Source organism: Triticum urartu, chromosome 2, assembly GCF_003073215.2.
Source record: "Triticum urartu cultivar G1812 chromosome 2, Tu2.1, whole genome shotgun sequence".
Taxonomy (NCBI): Eukaryota; Viridiplantae; Streptophyta; class Magnoliopsida; order Poales; family Poaceae; genus Triticum; species Triticum urartu.
In genome coordinates this window covers 382,917,282-382,936,597 of record NC_053023.1, presented here as the reverse complement: position 1 = coordinate 382,936,597, position 19,316 = coordinate 382,917,282, and positions in this window count along the sequence as shown.

Genomic DNA, 19,316 nt, shown 5'->3' with positions numbered 1-19,316 from the left:
TAAGCAGCATCACCTTCTTCACATTCCGGGGCTATTTTCCGGCTTCCATGTACTGTGATGGTGCCTTTATAACCCGGCATCTTGAGCTGCAGATATACATAACACGGCCAAGCCATGAACTTGGCATAAGCCGGCCATCCAAACAGGGCATGAAATGGGCTTTTGATCTTAACCACTTCAAAAGTTAACTTCTCAGGCCTAGAATCGTATTCATCCCCAAAGGCTACTTCCAGCTCAATCTTACCAACTGGGTATGCCCACTTACCAGGTACAACACCATGAAAAATAGTGTTGGATTGTTTAAGACTCTTGTCAGTCAACCCCATGCGACGAAATGTCTCATAATAGAGGATGTTGATGCTACTGCCTCCGTCCATGAGCACCTTAGTAAACTTATATCCACCAACCTGACGCGCCACCACCAAAGCCAAGTGACTCGGATTATCAACCCGGGTAGGGTGATCCTCACTACTCCACACAATAGGCTGTTCTGATCATCTCAAATAACGTGGAACCGCCGGCTCAATAGCATTTACAGCCCTCTTATGAAGTTTCTGGTCTCTCTTGCACAAACTAGTGGTAAATACGTGGTACTGCCCACTGTTCAGCTGTTTTGGGTTACTCTGATACCCGGACTGCTGCTGTTGTTGCTGCTGATTACTTTGGCTGGATTGCTGATTATAACCACCTTGGTTACCCGGATGGCCCTGGCCGTGAAAACCGCCTCCGCATGAGCCGATGCCCGGGCCATGAAAGCCACCACTGCCTGAACTGCCGCTAGGTCCATGGTTACCATCGAACATGTTTGAAATTTTAAACGCCTTCATGATCGTACCATCCTTCCACAGATGGGTAGCTGGCTTCTCTCGGGTGCCGTGTCTCAGACAGGGTTCATTTAGTAGTTGCTCAAGGGTGGGACCTGACCCGCCTGACGGAGGAGGTGGCCTCCCCTTGCGCTGTTGGTTGTTGCCCTGTGTACTGGCGTTAGCCACAAACTTGTCAGCCTTACGTTTATTACCTCCTTGATTCACCGGGTTATGCTGGTGACCCTTGCCATTGCCGTTCTTTTTTCCCTTCCCTGCCTTCTCTTCATCATATGTGGGATCCTTGGTACTATCTGAATCAGCATATTTGACCAGAGCCGCCATCAACTGGCCCATGTCATGACAATCACGCTTGAGCCGCCCCAGCTTCTGCTTCAGAGGTTCAAAACGGCAATTTTTCTCCAACATTAAGACCGCAGAGCCAGCATCCATCTTATCAGATGAATGTATTATCTCCTTGACCCGGTGCACCCAATGGGTCGTGGACTCACCTTGTTCTTGCTTAAAGTTAGTCAAGTCCATGATTGACATAGGTTGCTTACATGTGTCCTTGAAGTTCTGAATGAACCGGGCTTTTACTCCGCCCATGAGCCGATGGAGTTGGGTGGCAACCCTTTCAACCAAGTGCGAGTTGTTCCATCCAACATCATAGTGAAATATTTAGCCATTGCTGCATCGCTGACCTCCAATAGCTCCATCGCCATCTCATAACTTTCAATCCATGCCCCAGGCTGCAAGTCGGCCGTGTAATTAGGCACATTACGAGGCCCCTTAAAGTCTTTTGGCAAGTGCTCATTACGTAGAGACCGCACCAGGCAAGGGACACCTCCTATCCTTGTGGCCACTCCTGCCTCAATAGAGGTTGCTGGATAAACCGGAAAAACTTGATAAGCCGCCTACTCAGCTGCCAGTTGAACCACCCGCTCAGCCTCCTAACGGATCCCCTCCTGATTCACCAACTTAAAGGCTCCATCCTGCGCCGGTTCATGCCTGCACAGTTGGTTACGGTGTTGGGCATTGCTTGACATAGCCGCAGAGTCCATATGCCTGCTATAGCTCGGGCTCTGGCTTGGGCGAGGGGTTGAATGGATTCTGTCTCGACTATAAGAGTACACATCCTGCTGTGCCAGGGCTGTTTGAAGAAGTTCTCTGACCCTTCGTGTTTCGATCACCGTTGGAGAGTCGCCTTCCATAGGGAGAGCCGCCAGACGGGCCGATGCAGCAATTAAATTCTCCAAAGGGTTAGAGAAGTGACCCGGTGGTACTGGCGTGTAATGAGGCGGAGCAGTATTCACCCGGGTGGTTCCATGGCCCTCGGCTAAACCGGCGCCCCCGTCCTGGGTGTTGTGATCCGGTTTGCCTCCGGCGGGTTGCTGGGACCGGCCTCGGGTGTGTGGAAAAGGTTCCTGGGATCGTAAGTCAGAAGCAGACGTGACTGAGTTTTCTAGTGTCTTCTCCTCATGACCTCGTTTGACACGTTCAGATCCACCGAGAGCCAGAAAGTATAGCGACCCGACCCGAATGGGTCAAGTCTCTGTGCTTAAGTGTCATCCCTGGACCGGTATGCTGACACACACAGTACTCGAGGATTTATAATAGAGGTAAATCACATGTATAAAGTAACATAAATACTATTACCTCAATCCATATAGCGGAAGCAACAAGGTTGTGGATTCCCATCAACACCAACGGCAAAGTTGAGTGTAGAATCCGTAACCCTAACGTATCACTTACTCGCCGTAAGATAATCCTGCAACATGAGACGTTGCAGCCTGAAACGGGTCAGTACATTGAATGTACTGGAAAATTCACACCATAGAGAATAATGAACAATGGTTATTACTATATGCATATTTGGCTGGTGGAAAAGCTCTATGGTTATAAGGTTTTTGCGTAAAGCCAATTTTTCCCTACTGCAAAGGAATAAATTTATTTAATTATCATGGTGGTTGTTGAACATTGAGAATGGTTGACAGCATTCTCAATCCCAATTAAGTAACATCATTAAACCCAACAATATTCATTTAAAGTAACATGATGAGATCAACAGGATAATCCAAGAACTAGATACTCAAGATGTCCATAACCGGGGACACGGCTAATCATGATTAGTTTATACACTCTGCAGAGGTTTGCGCACTTTTCCCCACAAGACTCGATCGCCTCCGTTGGATTTCTCGCACTACATGGTGTTTGAGAAACGGATGACCGAGACATAGTCTTTCAGAAGCACTAGCACCTTACGATCGGGTAGACCGTACCACCTATATCCCCTACATCTGCTAGTCTACCACTGTAAGAGTTCGCACAACTTAGTCAACTATGCCAGAGCCCATAACGGCTTGTGGCTGCACACGGAAGTTTCTAGTATGAATAATCTCATGATCCCTTTGGGCCTGGGTGGCGGTCCAAATAAAAACAGGCAAGTCCTGATAGACATCAGGTGCCTCAATCCACCCAGATGTGTGTTTAAGTTGCCACCTTAGATAAACCATTAATTAACAATCTCACATCTGTCATGGATATCACTCACCCAATCCACGTCTACTAGAATAGCATGGCATAATAAGCAAACGTAGAAGTAACTCCCGAAGGTTTGATAATAAACAGGTAATAGGTACTACCTCATCTACTTCCCATCCCACAATTTAATTAGATCCTAATCATGCAATGTGTGAGGATTGATCTAATGCAATAAAACTGGGTTGTAGAAAAAGGTATGATCAAAGTGTGAACTTGCCTGCAATGTTGATGAAGATGATTCGCACTCAAAATCTTGATAGATCTACTCGTCACACTCCAGTCAATCTATCGTAAGCAAGCAGTAGTAACCACACATAAGCAATCACTCAAAAGATCAAAAAGATCGAAGAAGTCGATTCGGAAACATCAAAACCAAGCAAATAGCTCTTGCAACATAAAACTATTTCTAACAGTACCAAAATTATGTGAATTTGGCCTTATTAGAATATTTAGGTCAAGAGCTTCGATTTGCAAAAAGAATCAACTCAAACGGAGCTACGAAACTCAAGTTATGATCAAACGAAGTTTGAATTCAAATCTGATCTAATTCAAATTTTAAACTTTTCAAAAACATGTTTGGGTTGGATTACTGGATAGAGGACATCATAACGAAGAAGTGGGCGTTGGTTTCGTTGGATTTGGGCAAACGAGTAAAAAGTTATGGCTATTTGAAAAATCAGGGCCAAGCTGTTTTACGGAAGAAAAAAAAATAGCTACGGACTAGGGTCTAATGTATAAATACGTAGACTAATTGATAATCTAATTATTCTATCGTATTAGTCTAAAAATAATAAACTACGGAACTATAAGAAGAAAAATAAATAAAGAAAGATACCTTTATAAGGCAGACAAAAGATGACTTTGGAGAGAAGAGAAAATTTCTAGAAGTCGCGCCGGAGAGGAGAAATATATTTTTCTTAAATGAATCTAGTCAAACCAAAATATTGATTTAACCCGAATCAGATGATTTTTGGAGGCTCTATGGGTCTATATTTATTGATGGAAAAGAGGTTTAGAGGTCAAAGGCTAGGCAATGTGGGACTAAACATAGACGAAAATATACGAAACAGAGAAGAAAAGAGGCGACGGGCCTAAAGGCCTTCGGCCGGCCGCGCGGTGCAGTTTTTTTTTTGCAAAATTCGGCCTAAGAAGAAAAAAAAAGAAAAAAAAAGGCTGGCTGGGCCTGGCCCTTATAGGATAAATAAAAAAAATAAATAGGACGCTCGCTGGTACTATGATGCGTACCTAGGCGACAGTTAGTTTCAGGCGCGCGCAGTTTTTTTTTAACAGAATGCGATAAACTGAAAAACGAAAATAAAATAAAATTTTATATAGGCATATTATATATCAAAATTTTCAGAAAAAGATTTTCTACGACATGAACATTTTTCTAGCATTAAATAAAACACACACAAATTCTAATAATTCAAAGTGTGCTACTGGTCTATTAGAATCCAACTAAAATCATTTTAAAAATACCAAAATTATTTCAAATTAATTTTTCTCCAAGTTTCTATTGTAGGGAATCATGTTACCCTAATTTCCATATATTTTATTTTTGGAGAAAAATAATTTGAATAAAACTCAAATAACTCCAATTTGAAAATAAATTCAAAAGAACTTTGAATTTAATTCTTTGAAACTCCCAACTCATATTTCATATAATTTGAAGAAGTCATTTTATCTTCTCTCGTGAAAATCATTGAGTTGCATAAAGTTCCAGATTCAGAAATATTTTCAAATGAAATTCAAATATTTTCAACACCCCTTGTCATTTAAATAAATGGAAGAAGTCATGCCATCTTCTCTCTAGGGTTTTTGTGGTGAAAAGAATTTGAATTCATGGAGATCATAAAATGCAAAAATGGAAGTTTGGGAAAGTCCTTTTATTCCCTCTCATTTAACTTTCAAAGAGTTTCGAATTCACTCACTTTCAGTCAATCAATCAAACGATCCATCAAATCTATCTATTTATTATAACATTCCAAAATTTAGAATTTTGGGATGTTACAGAAAGTCTCTGCTTGAAGCTGCTGAGCACGAGCATCCAAAGCCGCCCGCTCTGCAGCCATCCTGACATCTTCTGCTGCTAAATTTTCCTTGGCCTGTGCCACCTCTTCACGTAGTCATGCCACCTCCACGTCATGCTGAGCCTTATCCACCGGCTCAACCACAGTAGTCAACAGAGCCGTCATCTTATCCATGAGGTCCATTAGTACCTGAGCCGGGGGGCGTGCGGGGTCTCCTGACCCGGCTGCTGCAGACCCGGTGGTTATTGCTGCTGTAGCCGTAGAATTCTGCCCGGGTTGAGTGCCATCCATGAAGACTCCGGCTCGATTTGGCGGCTCAGAGGGGTCCGGAATACTGCTGCCATCGGAACAACCCCCAAGCACGCCATCTTGTAGTTGATACAAAGAATTTGTCTCGCCTGTAGATGATGCACTGTCAGAACAGACGGCCATCTCACCACCGTCTATCGATCCTTCAGAAACTTCCCCTCCATGGATGCAACTCACGAAGGCCCGCCGCATGGCGGGTTGAGCCCGGGTGGGTCTCGCATGCTGAGCCGTCTCGACGAGGTTGGTGCAGATGTCCGGCTCAGGGCCTGACTCGCTGATCCGGCCGATGAAGACATGGATTCCACCAAAGGGGACCCGGTACCCGTACTCGATCGAGCCGGCGTCGGGGCCCCAGCCTTCGTCGTCGATGTAGAGCATGCCGCGACGACTCTTGGTCATCCGGCCCACAGCATATCCCTTGAGCCCTTCGAAGTTGCCCTTCAAGAACTCAAATCCACCGTGTGCTAGCCCCACGGTGGGCGCCAACTGTCGTGGAATTGTCACGACAGATGTCCTAGCGAAAGGACTTAGTCGTAGGGCCATCGCAACTAGGAAGCTTAAAGGGGTTAATCAGGACAAAGGACATGAGAGGTTTATACTGGTTCGTCCCCTTACGGTGAAGGTAAGGCCTAGTCCATTTGATGTTGTATTGCTAGGTTTCGATGACCAAGGAGCGAATCCTCTTGCTTGGTTATCGATCTGTTGTTTCCCTGTCCTAAACCGCCGCCGGGTCGTCCCCTCGTATACATGGGTTGACGCCTGGCGGCCTACAGAGTCCTGGCCGGCTCATATAACGTGTCTGGCTCACTAACTTCCTTTACATGCCTTTCTTTACAAGCCTTTCTTACTCATGGTGGTTTACAATCATGGGCCTCAAGCCGCCTCTAGGCTTGGGCCTACTACAAGTCTTATACTAAACCATCGCCTTGTATATTCACTGATCTTTTAGTAACCCGCCATTTGGATTGACCCGGTGATGCGGAGCATCCTTCTATCATCCCCGTGGACTCTACACCGACACATCAAGCCCCACGTGGACCTATGACAAGAGCTAGAGCACGTGCTTTGGAAACCGAGGTGAACTCCTTCCTACGAATGGAACATTGTTGCTACCTCACCAAGATACGCTATGTCTCATTAGGTACGAAGAGGAACACCACCAAGAGGCTCAGGAGCACCCCCAAGGAGAAGAGGAACCACCCCAAGGCCACGCGGACCAAGACGGAGTGCAACAACAGCAAAACTGGAAGTCCCAGGTGACCCCGTGCGCACGGGCCCCCGAGACCCCGTGCCCACGGACTATCCAGGTAGTTGACGCTGGAGCACCCCGTGCGCACGGGACTGTACCGTGCCCACGGGACCCCCGTGCGCACGGGCCCAACTTACCCCGTGCACATGGGCCTCCCAGGATGGACGGCTCTGATCCCCAATCCGAGCCCCTCTTCATCTACTTCGACCCCAAGACTATATAAACCGTACATAGGGCTATGTTTAGGGTTAGCAAAGTATTAGATGAGATATTGGTGAGCTTTGCTCCTTCTACCTTCCCACTTGTGGAATCAAGGGCCCTTTGGGAAGAATCCTAGTGGATTTCAAGACCTACTCTAGGAGAAGACTATCTTCAAGACCTCATCTCCTAGGAGTGAGAATTGTTTGAGTGATTTCCTCTTTGTGTTCTTGAGAGTTTGCCCTTTCCCCCCTCCAAGTGTGAAAAGATCCCCCTCTAGGATTTCTCCTATATCATTTTGGTATCATGAGCAAGGTTGATTCACATCTTGGAGTCCCATCCCCCCATTTTCTAGCTTGATTTTGTTGTTTTTTTGTCCGAATTCGAAAATCCCCACAAAAATAGCCCAAATTTTTTTCTTGCAATTTGTTGGATCTTGTGAGATTTGGTTGTTTTGATCCACGAATTTGGAGTTTGGCAAGTGCATCTACCCATCTTCCTGCTTCCCCACCTTCCAAACCCTCGAAATTGCCTTACCTTGGAAAATCCCCACGGATCCGGAGCCTTTCATCCGCTCCCAGCACACCCCATGCACACGGGCCTCACTTACCCCGTGCGCACGGACCATCCAGTAACTTCCGGCCATCTTTTGTTTTGCACCATTTTGCTTCCATACCAGCACTCATGTTCTCCCGCACTATTTCTCGTGGTTGTTTGAGTTTCGGACCGCAGTTTCTCCTGTGTCCTAAGGTGTTTCGTCTACTTAGGCGCATTTGGACATCATCATCGCCACCACTCGATCATCAACTTGGACACCACACCGGCTTCAACAATTTCATTCTTACCGTAAGATCGAACGGTAACCTCGATGACATCTCACCCTTGCTTTTGCATTGATAACCCGAGCCATTTCGCGTCGCTTACCCATCGAGACTAGCAAGTTGAGAATTGTCGGGCCACGCTATTGTGCACCGTAGTGATCTTGTTACCATCTTAGTGCCATAAGTCTCTCCCGTGCATATATTACATACTTGTCTCATATCATACTTGGCTCTAGCTTCAAAAAAACAAGAAAAGCTTTAAGCAAAAGAGGAGCAACAAAGAGCTCATAAACAATAGCATCGAGCCATTTTGCATATCATCTTCGACACCTCATACGTAGCATAGTGGGGATTGAAGACGGCACGTTTCTCTTATAGGTTGGTGCACATGAGTATCTAGCCCATTTGAGCAATCGAGCTAGCGTCTCTCTAGTATTCGCACAACAAGAGCATTTTCCGTGGTTGCACATTTTGAGCTCACCCCTTGGTTGTGCGGATCCCATCTATCTTCCGTGTGTGTGTTCCTAGTGATATCATTGGGTTTGATCTATTTGTTTTTACTTGCATTTTTGTGAATCTTCTCAACCTTACGATATCTTCACTAACATTTGCTTGAAATTTTTGCCACCATCCTAACCGAGCTCCTCCATAAGCCTTTTACTTGTAGGTGTGAGAAACAATTCCCGGGACCAATTCCCCTATTATAGCATCGTGAGATCGTACTTGTTACATCCACAATCTTCGGAAAAGGTAACTTTGGTTTTGTTCTCTCATTTTTCCTACTCACCACCACTTTCTCATGATGGATAGGCCAAGTACTTCTACCAACCCACTCTTCATGGAGCAAGACGACGACATGAACTCCTTCGTCACCAAGAGTCACCTCTTTGGTGCACAACGTGCTTTGCATCAAGAGCAACAAGCTATGAGTGAACGCATCGACAACCTTGCCGCCGACTTGCGACTTTCCGAGCAACGTACAAGGGACTACTTCGACCACAAGCTCGACGATCACAAGCAAGAGAATGACGCAAGGATGGACGAAATTCGTGCTTTGTTGCTCAACCGCTCATCTTCCACTTCAAGAAGGAGCCGTTCAAGCCGCCACTCCGACTTCACCCTCTTCGGCTCAAGTACACCGACATCAAACACTCTTCGTCGAGCCACACGCATCGACTGTCAAGCAAGTTTCAATCCCCTACGAGACACCGACTCTCAAGAGTGCCGACAACGTCAAACTCAAGAGGCCTTTGCGCTAGCACGAGAACAGCAACGACAATGCCAACATGAAGAGGAAGAGCGAGCACGTCTACACCAAAATGCTCAAGATGCCGAGGCACAACATCAAGAACAACAACTCCGTGACGCTCAAGCACTAGCGGCGCAACAAGCTCTATGCGATTCGAGTCGAGCTGTTGCCGACCGAGGCCGTCAAGCCCGTGAACAAGAGGAAGCACTTCGCGAAGAAATTCAAGAACAAAGATTTCAAGCTCGCATGCATCGTCAAGTTCCTCCTCGAGCTCGCAAAGCTCCCCCACAAGCTCGCCAACACCATCAAGTTCATCGAGAGCATGAAGACAATGGGAATCCTCCACGACAAGAGCAACATGAGGTTGACAACCCTCCGCGTCAAGAGCACCACGAGTTGAACAATCATCTACAACATGGGCGTCATCATCCCCGACCCCAATACAATGAAGAGCAACGCTACAGCAAGCTCAAGTTCACCATGCCCAAGTTCAATGGAAGCAACGATCCTGAAGAGTACCTTTCATGGGCATTGAAAGTTGACAAGATCTCCCGTTTGCACAATTATGAAGAAGAGAAGAAGATCGCGATGGCATCCCTTGAGTTCCAAGACTATGTCCTTATTTGGTGGGAACAAGTCATTGAGCGCCGAGAGGCAAGAGGTGATCCACCCATCACTACTTGGGCGCAAATGAAGGATGTGATGAGAGCACGCTTCGTTCCTACCTACTACAACCGCGACCTCTTCAAGAAACTCCAACAACTCAAGCAAGGAACCAAGAGCGTTGAAGAATACTACAAGGAGATGGAGATTGCAATGATAAGAGCTAATGTCACGGAAGATGATGAGAAAACAATGGCACGCTTCTTGAATGGCCTCAACCATCCCATCAAGAAGATCGCCGACTTCCATCCATACTCAAATCTCATCGAGCTAGTGCACCAAGCCATCAAAGTGGAACGCCAAGTGCAAGATGATTTCAAATATGCCAAGTACTCGTCCAAGACCTACGGCTCCTCTTATCAAGCTCCCACGACTTCGGCACCTCCTACCTCAACTAGAGAATCACCAAGTACCGGCGACGAGTCAAGTTCCAAGAAAGCTTCGTCAACTACAAGCCATCCTCCTACGAGCAACTTCAAGCCGAGAGCTTCATCATGATCAACCCCAATCGATGAGACCGTCAAGACGAGTTCCTTCAAGTGTTTCACTTGCGGAGGCCGAGGCCAAAAGTCCTATGAGTGCACCAACAAGCGAACCATGGTCTTCAACGACGATGGCACTTATGACTCCATGAGCGAAGGCGAAATGGAAGCCCTTGAGCAAGTCGCCATGCACCGCCAAGTGAACAATGAAGAACAACAAGTCTTTTGTGATGAAGACTCAAGTCCCGCACTTGTTGTCTCCAAAGTCTTAACTCTCCAACATCACCAAGAAGAAGACCAACGATGCCACATATTCCACACCAAGGCCAGCATCAATGGCCGATCCGTCAAGGTCATCATCGATGGAGGGAGTTGTCATAATCTCGCAAGTGAAGAACTTTGCTCCAAGCTCCAATTGCCCAAGACGAAGCATCCACATCCATACAAAGTGCAATGGCTTAGTGACTCCGGCACTATCCAAGTCGAGCACCGAGTACAAGTCTCCTTCAAGATCGGCGCCTACGAAGACACCTTGGAGTGCGACGTCATTCCAATCACCGTTTGTCATCTTCTCCTTGGACGGCCATGGCAATTCGATAGAGGAGTCGTACACAATGGCCGAACAAACCACTACATCTTCAAGATGAAGGGCAAGGAGTATGTCATCCGTCCAATGTCGCCAAGTCAAGTGATCACCGACAAGCAAGCCACCCATCGTGGAGATCATAGTGAGAGAGCAAGCCACCAAAAAGAGAGTGAGCGCCACAAGCAAAATCGAGTGCCTCCACGATGAGCGAAAACAAGAACCTAGTTCTATTTGCCACCAAACGTGAGATGAGAGAAGTGTGTGAGAACCCATCTAGTGTCCTACACTACGTCCTCGTGTGCAAGGACAATGCATCACAAACTAACACTTCTCACACTCTTCCTCCAGTGTTGTCCACTCTTTTGCAGGAATTTCAAGATGTTTTTCCCGATGAGCTACCTCTGGGTCTACCTCCTCTACGAGGCATTGAGCACCGAATCGACCTCATCCCCGGAGCACCTATTCCGAACAAAGCTCCATACCGTGTCAACCCCGACGAAACAAAAGAAATACGAAGGGAAATACTACGTCTTCATGGAATGCCAAGGACAATTGTCTCGGACCGCAACGTCAAGTTATTGAGTTACGTTTGGAAGACCTTATGCGCCAAGCTCGGAATCAAGTTACTCTTCTCGACGGCGTACCACCCTCAAACCGACGGCCAAACGGAGGTGACGAACCGTACACTCTCCACTCTACTACGAGTCTTGATCAAGAAGAACATCAAGGAGTGGGAGGAGTGTCTCCCAATCACCGAGTTCGCCTACAACCGTGCAAGACATTCGACTACCGGCAAGTCCCCTTTCGAGGTCGTCTATGGATTCAACCCATTGTCCCCATTGGACATTCTTCCTCTACCACTACAAGAGCACATCAACATGGACGCGAGCGACCGAGTGAACCAACTCAAGAAGATGCATGAAGATACAAGGCACACCATAGAGCGCCAAGTACAACGACTCGCGACCAAAAGCAACTCCAACAAGTCCCAAATGGTGTTCCAACCGGGTGACCTAGTTTGGGTACATCTCCGCAAGGATCGTTTTCCTAAGGAGCACAAGTACAAGCTACTTCCGAGAGCCGATGGCCCATTCAAGGTACTCGCACGCTACAACGACAACGCCTACAAGGTCGACATCCCACGAGACAAGTACAATGTGAGAGACACATTCAACGTCAAAGACTTGGCCAAGTACCATGGTGATGAAGATCACGATCCGTGGACGGTTCTCTCCCAAGGGGGGGAGATGATGTGGAGCATCCTTCCATCATCCCCATGGACTCTACACCGACACATCAAGCCCCACGTGGACCTATGACAAGATCTAGAGCACGTGCTTTGGAAACCGAGGCGAACTCCTTCCTACTTAGCTTGCATATGGATACGAATGGAACATTGTTGCTACCTCACCAAGATACACTATGTCTCATTAGGTACGAAGAGGAACACCACCAAGAGGCTCAGGAGCACCCCCAAGGAGAAGAGGAACCACCCCAAGGCCACACGGACCAAGACGGAGTGCAACAGCAACAAAACTGGAAGTCCCAGGTGACCCCGTGTGCACGGGCCCCCGAGACCCCGTGCCCACGGACTATCCAGGAAGTTGACGCTGGAGCACCCCATGCGCACGGGCCTGTACCGTGCCCACGGGACCCCCGTGCGCACGAGCCCAACTTACCCCGTGCGCACGGGCCTCCCAGGATGGACGTCTGTGATCCCCAATCTGAGCCCCTCTACATCTACTTCGACCCCAAGACTATATAAACCGTACCTAGGGCTATGTTTAGGGTTAGCAAAGTATTAGATGAGATATTAGTGAGCTTTTCTCCTTCTACCTTCCCACTTGTGGAATCAAGGCCCCTTTGGGAAGAATCCTAGTGGATTTCAAGACCTCCTCTAGGAGAAGACTATCTTCAAGACCTCATCTCCTAGGAGTGGGAAGAACTTTGCCATTGTATCTTTCCTTTGATTGTGTTTGTGACTTGTGGATCTTATATTGCTATTCTAGTGCATGTGTAAGTGGGGAATTGTTTGAGTGATTTCCTCTTTGTGTTCTTGAGAGTTTGCCCTTTTCCCCCTCCAAGTATGAAAAGATCCCCCTCTAGGATTTTGTCCTATATCACCCGGCCCCTTCTGGGCGGGTCATACCTGGTAGTTATATCCCCAACACTATGGTTTGGCAAGAAACCAAAGCTGTTGTTTCTTAAAGTTTGGGGTTGCAATGCTTATGTGAAAAAGCTTCAGCCTGATAAGCTTGGACCCAAATCGGAGAAGTGCGTCTTCATAGGATACCAAAAGAAATTTTTGGATACACCTTCTACCACATATCCGAAGGCAAGATCTTTCTTGCTAAGAATGGATTCTTTCTAGAGAAGGAGTTTCTCTCGAAAGAAGTGAGTGGGAGGAAAGTAGAACTTGATGAGGTAAATCTACCTTCTCTTGAATTGGAAACTAGCACATCACAGAAAACCGTTCCCGTTATGCCTACACTAACTAGAGAGGAAGCTAATGATAATGATCATGAAACTTCAGATCAAATTACTACTGAACCACATAGGCCAACCAAAGCACGTTCCGCACCAGAGTGGTACGGTAACCATGTTATGGAAGTCATCTTACTAGACCATGACAAACCTATGAACTATGAAGAAGCTATGATGAGCCCAGATACCGACAGATGGCTTGAGGCCATGAAATCTGAGATAGGATCCATGTATAAGGACAAAGTGTGGACTTTGGTGGACTTGCCCAATTATCGGCAAGCCATTGAGAATAAATGGATCTTCAAGAGGAAGACAAACACTTATGGTAGTATTACTATCTACAAAGCTCGACTTGTCATAAAAGGTTTTCGACAAGTTCAAGGAGTTGACTACGATGAGACTTTCTCACCCGTAGCGATGCTTAAGTCTGTCCGAATCATGTTAGAAATTGCCGCATTTTATGACTATGAAATCTGGCAAATGGACATCAAAACTGCATTCCTTAATGGATTTCTTAAAGAAGAGTTATATATGATGCAACTAGAAGGTTTTGTCGATCCTAAAGGTGCTAACAAAGTGTTCAAGCTCCGGCGATCCATCTACGGACTGGTGTAAGCATCTCAGAGTTGGAATATATGCTTTGATGAGGTGATCAAAGCATATGGTTTTATACAGACTTTTGGAGAAGCCTATATTTACAAGGAAGTGAGTGGGAGCTCTGTAGCACTTCTGATATTACATGTGGATGACATATTATTGATTGGAAATGATATAGAATTTCTGGATAGCATAAAAGGATACTTGAATAAGAATTTTTCAATGAAAGACCTCGGTGAAGCTACTTATATATTGGGCATCAAGATCTATAGGGAAAGATCGAGATTCTTGATAGGACTTTCACAAAGCACACACCTTGACAATATTTTGAAGAAGTTCAAAATAGATCAGTCAAAGAAAGGGTTCTTGTCTGTGTTGCAAGGTGTGAAGTTGAGTAAGACTCAAAACCCGACCACGGCAGAAGATAAAGAGAGAATGAAAGTCGTTCCTTATGCCTCAACCATAGGTTCTATAGAGTATGTCATGTTGTGTACCAGACCTATTGTGTACCTTGCCATGAGTTTGGCAAGGGGTACAATGGTGATCCATGAGTAGATCACTAGACAGCGGTCAAAATAATCCTTAGTTACCTAAGAGGACTAAGGAAATGTTTCTCAGTTATGGAGGTGATAAAGAGTTCGTCGTAAAGGGTTACATCGATGCAAGCTTTAAACACCGATTCAGATGACTCTAAGTCCCGATCTGGATACATATTGAAAATGGAAGCAATTAGCTAGAGTAGTTCCATGTAGAGCATTGTAGACATAGAAATTTGCAAAATACATACTAATACGTCTCCATCATATCTACTTCCAAACACTTTTGCCCTTGTTTTGGACTCTAACTTGTATGATTTGAATGGAACTAACCCGGACTGATGCTGTTTTCAGCAGAATTGCCATGGTGTTGTTTTATGTGCAGAAAACAAATATTCTCGGAATGAACTGAAACTCCGAAGAACATCTTAGAAAAAATAATAAAAAATCCTCGCCAAAGATGAAGACCAGGGGACCCACGCCCTTCTCACGAGGGTGGGGGCGCACCCCCCCTAGGGCGCGCCCCCTACCTCGTGGGCCTCCTGGATGCCCTCCGACGCCAACTCCAACTCTATATATTTGCTTCCGGAGAGAAAAAAATAAGAGAGAAGAAATCATCGCATTTTACGATATGGAGCCGCCGCCAAGCCCTAAAACCTCTCGGGAGGGCTGATCTGGAGTCCGTTCGGGGCTCCGGAGAGGGGGATTCGTCGCCATCGTCATCATCAACCATCCTCCATCACCAATTTCATGATGCTCACCGCCATGCGTGAGTAATTGCATCGTAGGCTTGCTGGACGGTGATGGGTTGGATGGGATTTATCATGTAATCGAGTTAGTTTTGTTAGGGTTTAATCCCTAGTATCCATTATGTTCTGAGATTGATGTTGCTATGACTTTGCTATGCTTAATGCTTGTCACTAGGTCCCGAGTGCCATGATTTCAGATCTGAACCTATTATGTTTTCATGAATATATGTGAGTTCTGGATCCTATCTTGCAAGTCTATAGTCACCTACTATGTGTTATGATCCGGCAACCCCGAAGTGACAATAATCGGGACCACTCCCGGTGATGACCTTAGTTTGAGGAGTTCATGTATTCACTATGTGCTAATGCTTTGTTCCGGTTCTCTATTAAAAGGAGGCCTTAATATCCCTTAGTTTCCAATAGGACCCCGCTGCCACGGGAGGGTAGGACAAAAGATGTCATGCAAGTTCTTTTCTATAAGCACGTATGACTATATACGGAATACATGCCTACATTACATTGATGAATTGGAGCTAGTTCTGTGTCACCCTATGTTATGACTGTTACATGATGAACCACATCCGGCATAATTATCCATCACTAATCCGGTGCTTACGGGTTTTCCATATACTGGTTTACGCTTATTTACTTTCCCGCTGCTACTGTTACAATCACTACAAAATACCAAAAACATTACTTTTGCTGTCTTTACTTTTGTTGCCGCTACCGCCACTATCATATTACTTTGCTACTAAACACTTTGCTGCAGATACTAAGTTTCCAGGTGTGGTTGAATTGACAACTCAGCTGCTAATACTTCAGAATATTCTTTGGCTCCCCTTGTGTCGCATCAATAAATTTGGGTTGAATACTCTACCCTCGAAAGCTGTTGCGATCACCTATACTTGTGGGTTATCAAGACTAATTTCTGGCGCCGTTGCCGGGGAGCATAGCTCTATTCTTTGAGTCACGTGGGATTTATATCTGCTGGACACTATGAAGAACTTGAGAGATCCAAAAACCAAGATCTATCCCTCAACTACGAGGGGAGGTAAGGAACTGCCATCTAGCTCTGCACTTGATTCTCCTTCTGTTATGAGTAAGTTTGCGACACCTACATCTGCTTCTGCTATTCGTTCCGATATGTCGCATGTTATTGATGATGCCACTTCTGCTATGCATGATACTTATGATGAAACTGCTTCTATGCCTGATACTACTGTGCCCCTTGGTGAATTTCTTGATGAACAAATTGCTAGGGCTAGAGAAAAAGAAATTATTGAATTTGAATACGATGATGATAGTGATGATGAAAATATGCCTGTTATTCCTGAGGGTTATCTTTTTTATATGGAATCTTCTGCCGCTATTTTAGCTTGCAAAGATATATATGAGCTTAAGAGGTTATTAATTAAATGGAACAAAGAATCACTTGGAGATAAAATGAAACCCGACCCTGCTTTTGCTACTTCACCTATATGTGTTCCTGATAAGGATTATGAATTCTCTATTGATCCTGATATAATTACTTTGGTTGAATCTGATTCGTTTTATGGCTATGAATCTGAAATTGTTGTGGAACATATTACTAAGTTAAATGATATAGCTTCCCTGTTCACTAATGATGAGAGATCGCGTTACTTCTATATACTCAAAATATTTCCATTCTCACTAAAGGGTGATGCTAAGATATGGTTTAATTCTCTCGATCCTGGTTGTGTGTGTAGTCCCCAGGATATGATTTATTACTTCTCTGCTAAATATTTCCCTGCTCATAAGAAACAAGCTGCTTTGAGGGAAATATACAACTTCGTGCAAATTAAAGAAGAGAGTCTCCCACAAGCTTGGGGGAGGCTTCTCAAGTTACTTAATGCTTTGCCTGATCATCCTCTTAAGAAACCTGAAATACTTGATATCTTTTATAATGGACTAACCGATGCTTCCAGAGATTACCTGGATAGTTGTGTTGATTCTCTTTTCAGGGAAAGAACACTGGATGAAGCTGAAATTCTATTGAATAATATGTTGACAAATGAAAATAATTGGGCACCTCCTGAGCCAGCTCCTGAGCCATCTCCTGCTCCAATTACTGAACCTATTCCTAAACCAACTCCGAAGAAGAGAGGTGTTTTATTTCTCAGTCCTAAAGATATGAAAGAGGCAAAGAAGTCTATGAAATAAAAAGGTATTAAAGCTGAAGATGTTAAGAATTTACCTCCTATTGAAGAAATACATGGTCTTAATATACCGCCTGTTGAAGAAACATATGATCTCAATTCTTTATTTACTGAAGAACCTCCTGATCCTGATATCCCGACACAGGTAGTAAAGGTAAATTCTCTCTGTAGATATGATAAAGCTGAAGTCCCTCCTACTAAAATTGCTAGTTAGTGCTTGGATGAGTTTAATAACTTTATGTTTAAGCAAGACGACTTCAATGCTTATTTTGGTAGAAAATTAAAAGAAAATGCTTATATGATTAGACGCTTGGGTGATTATATGGCTAATATTAAAGGTGCACTTAAACTTGTTAGCAAACATGCTTCTATTGTTACCACTCAAGTAGAACAAGTACTTAAGGCTCAAAAAGAAGTGCTTAATGAAACGAATAGTAAGAAAAACGATTATGCTGTTAGAGTGGCTACTAGAACTGGTAGAATGACTCAGGAACCTTTGTATCCTGAAGGCCACCCTATGAGAATCGAGCAAGATTCTCAGAGAAATAATATTGATGTTCCTAGTTCTTCTAAGAAGAAGAAGAAAAATGATAGAATTGTGCAAACTTCTAGTGAACCTATTGCTGAACCACCTGATAATCCAAATGATATTTCTATGGCTGATGCTGAAACACAATCTGGTAATGAACATGAACCTAGTAAAAATATTAATGATGATGTTCATGATGATGCTCAACCTAGTAATGATAATGATGTAGAAATTGAACCTGTTGTTGATCTTGATAACCCACAATCAAAGAATCAACGTTATGATAAAAGAGACTTTGTTGCTAGGAAACATGGTAAAGAAAGGGAACCTTGGGTTCAGAAACCCATGCCTTTTTCTCCGAAACCATCCAAGAAAAGGATGATGAGGATTTTGAGTGCTTTGCTGAAATGATTAGACCTATCTTTTTGCGTATGCGATTAACTGATGTGCTCAAAACAAATCCTTATGCTAAATATATGAAGGATATCATTACTAATAAAAGAAAGATACCGGAAGCTGAAATTTCCACCATGCTTGCTAATTATACTTTTAAGGTTGGAATACCAAAGAAACTTGGAGACCCCGGAGTACGTACTATACCTTGCTCCATTAAAAGAAATTATATTAAAACTGCTTTATGTGATCTTGGAGCGGGTGTTAGTGTTATGCCTCTCTCTTTATATCGTAGACTTGACTTGAATAAGTTGACACCTACTAAAATATCTTTGCAAATGGCTGATAAATCAACTGCTATACCTGTCGGTATCTGTGAGGATGTGCCTGTTGTGGTTACAAACGTTACTATTTTAATGGACTTTGTTATTCTTGATATTCCCGAGGATGATAGTATGTCTATTATTCTTGGAAGACCTTTTCTTAATACTGCAGGGGCTGTTATTGATTGCAACAAAGGCAATGTCACTTTTCATGTTAATGGTAATGAGCATACGGTACACTTTCTGAGGAAACAACCTCAAGTTCATAGTATCAATTCTATTGGAAAAATTCCATCGATTATATTTGGAAGTTTTGAATTTCCTCTTCCAACTGTCAAGAAGAAATATGATATTCTTATTATTTGGGATGTGCATATCTCCGTTGAGGTAACTTAGTGTTATTCGAAATTTCTCCGGTTTCATGATTATCGGAATGAGTTTGTTAACAAGAGTTGATCAACCTTGTTAGTGGATTCTTTTTGATGAGCATGAGATGGATGAAACTAGAAGCACAACCTTCTGTACCCCACTTTTACTTTCTATTAACTAGTAGAAATAAAGTAAAAATATTATTTTTCTATCTATTTCCTGACT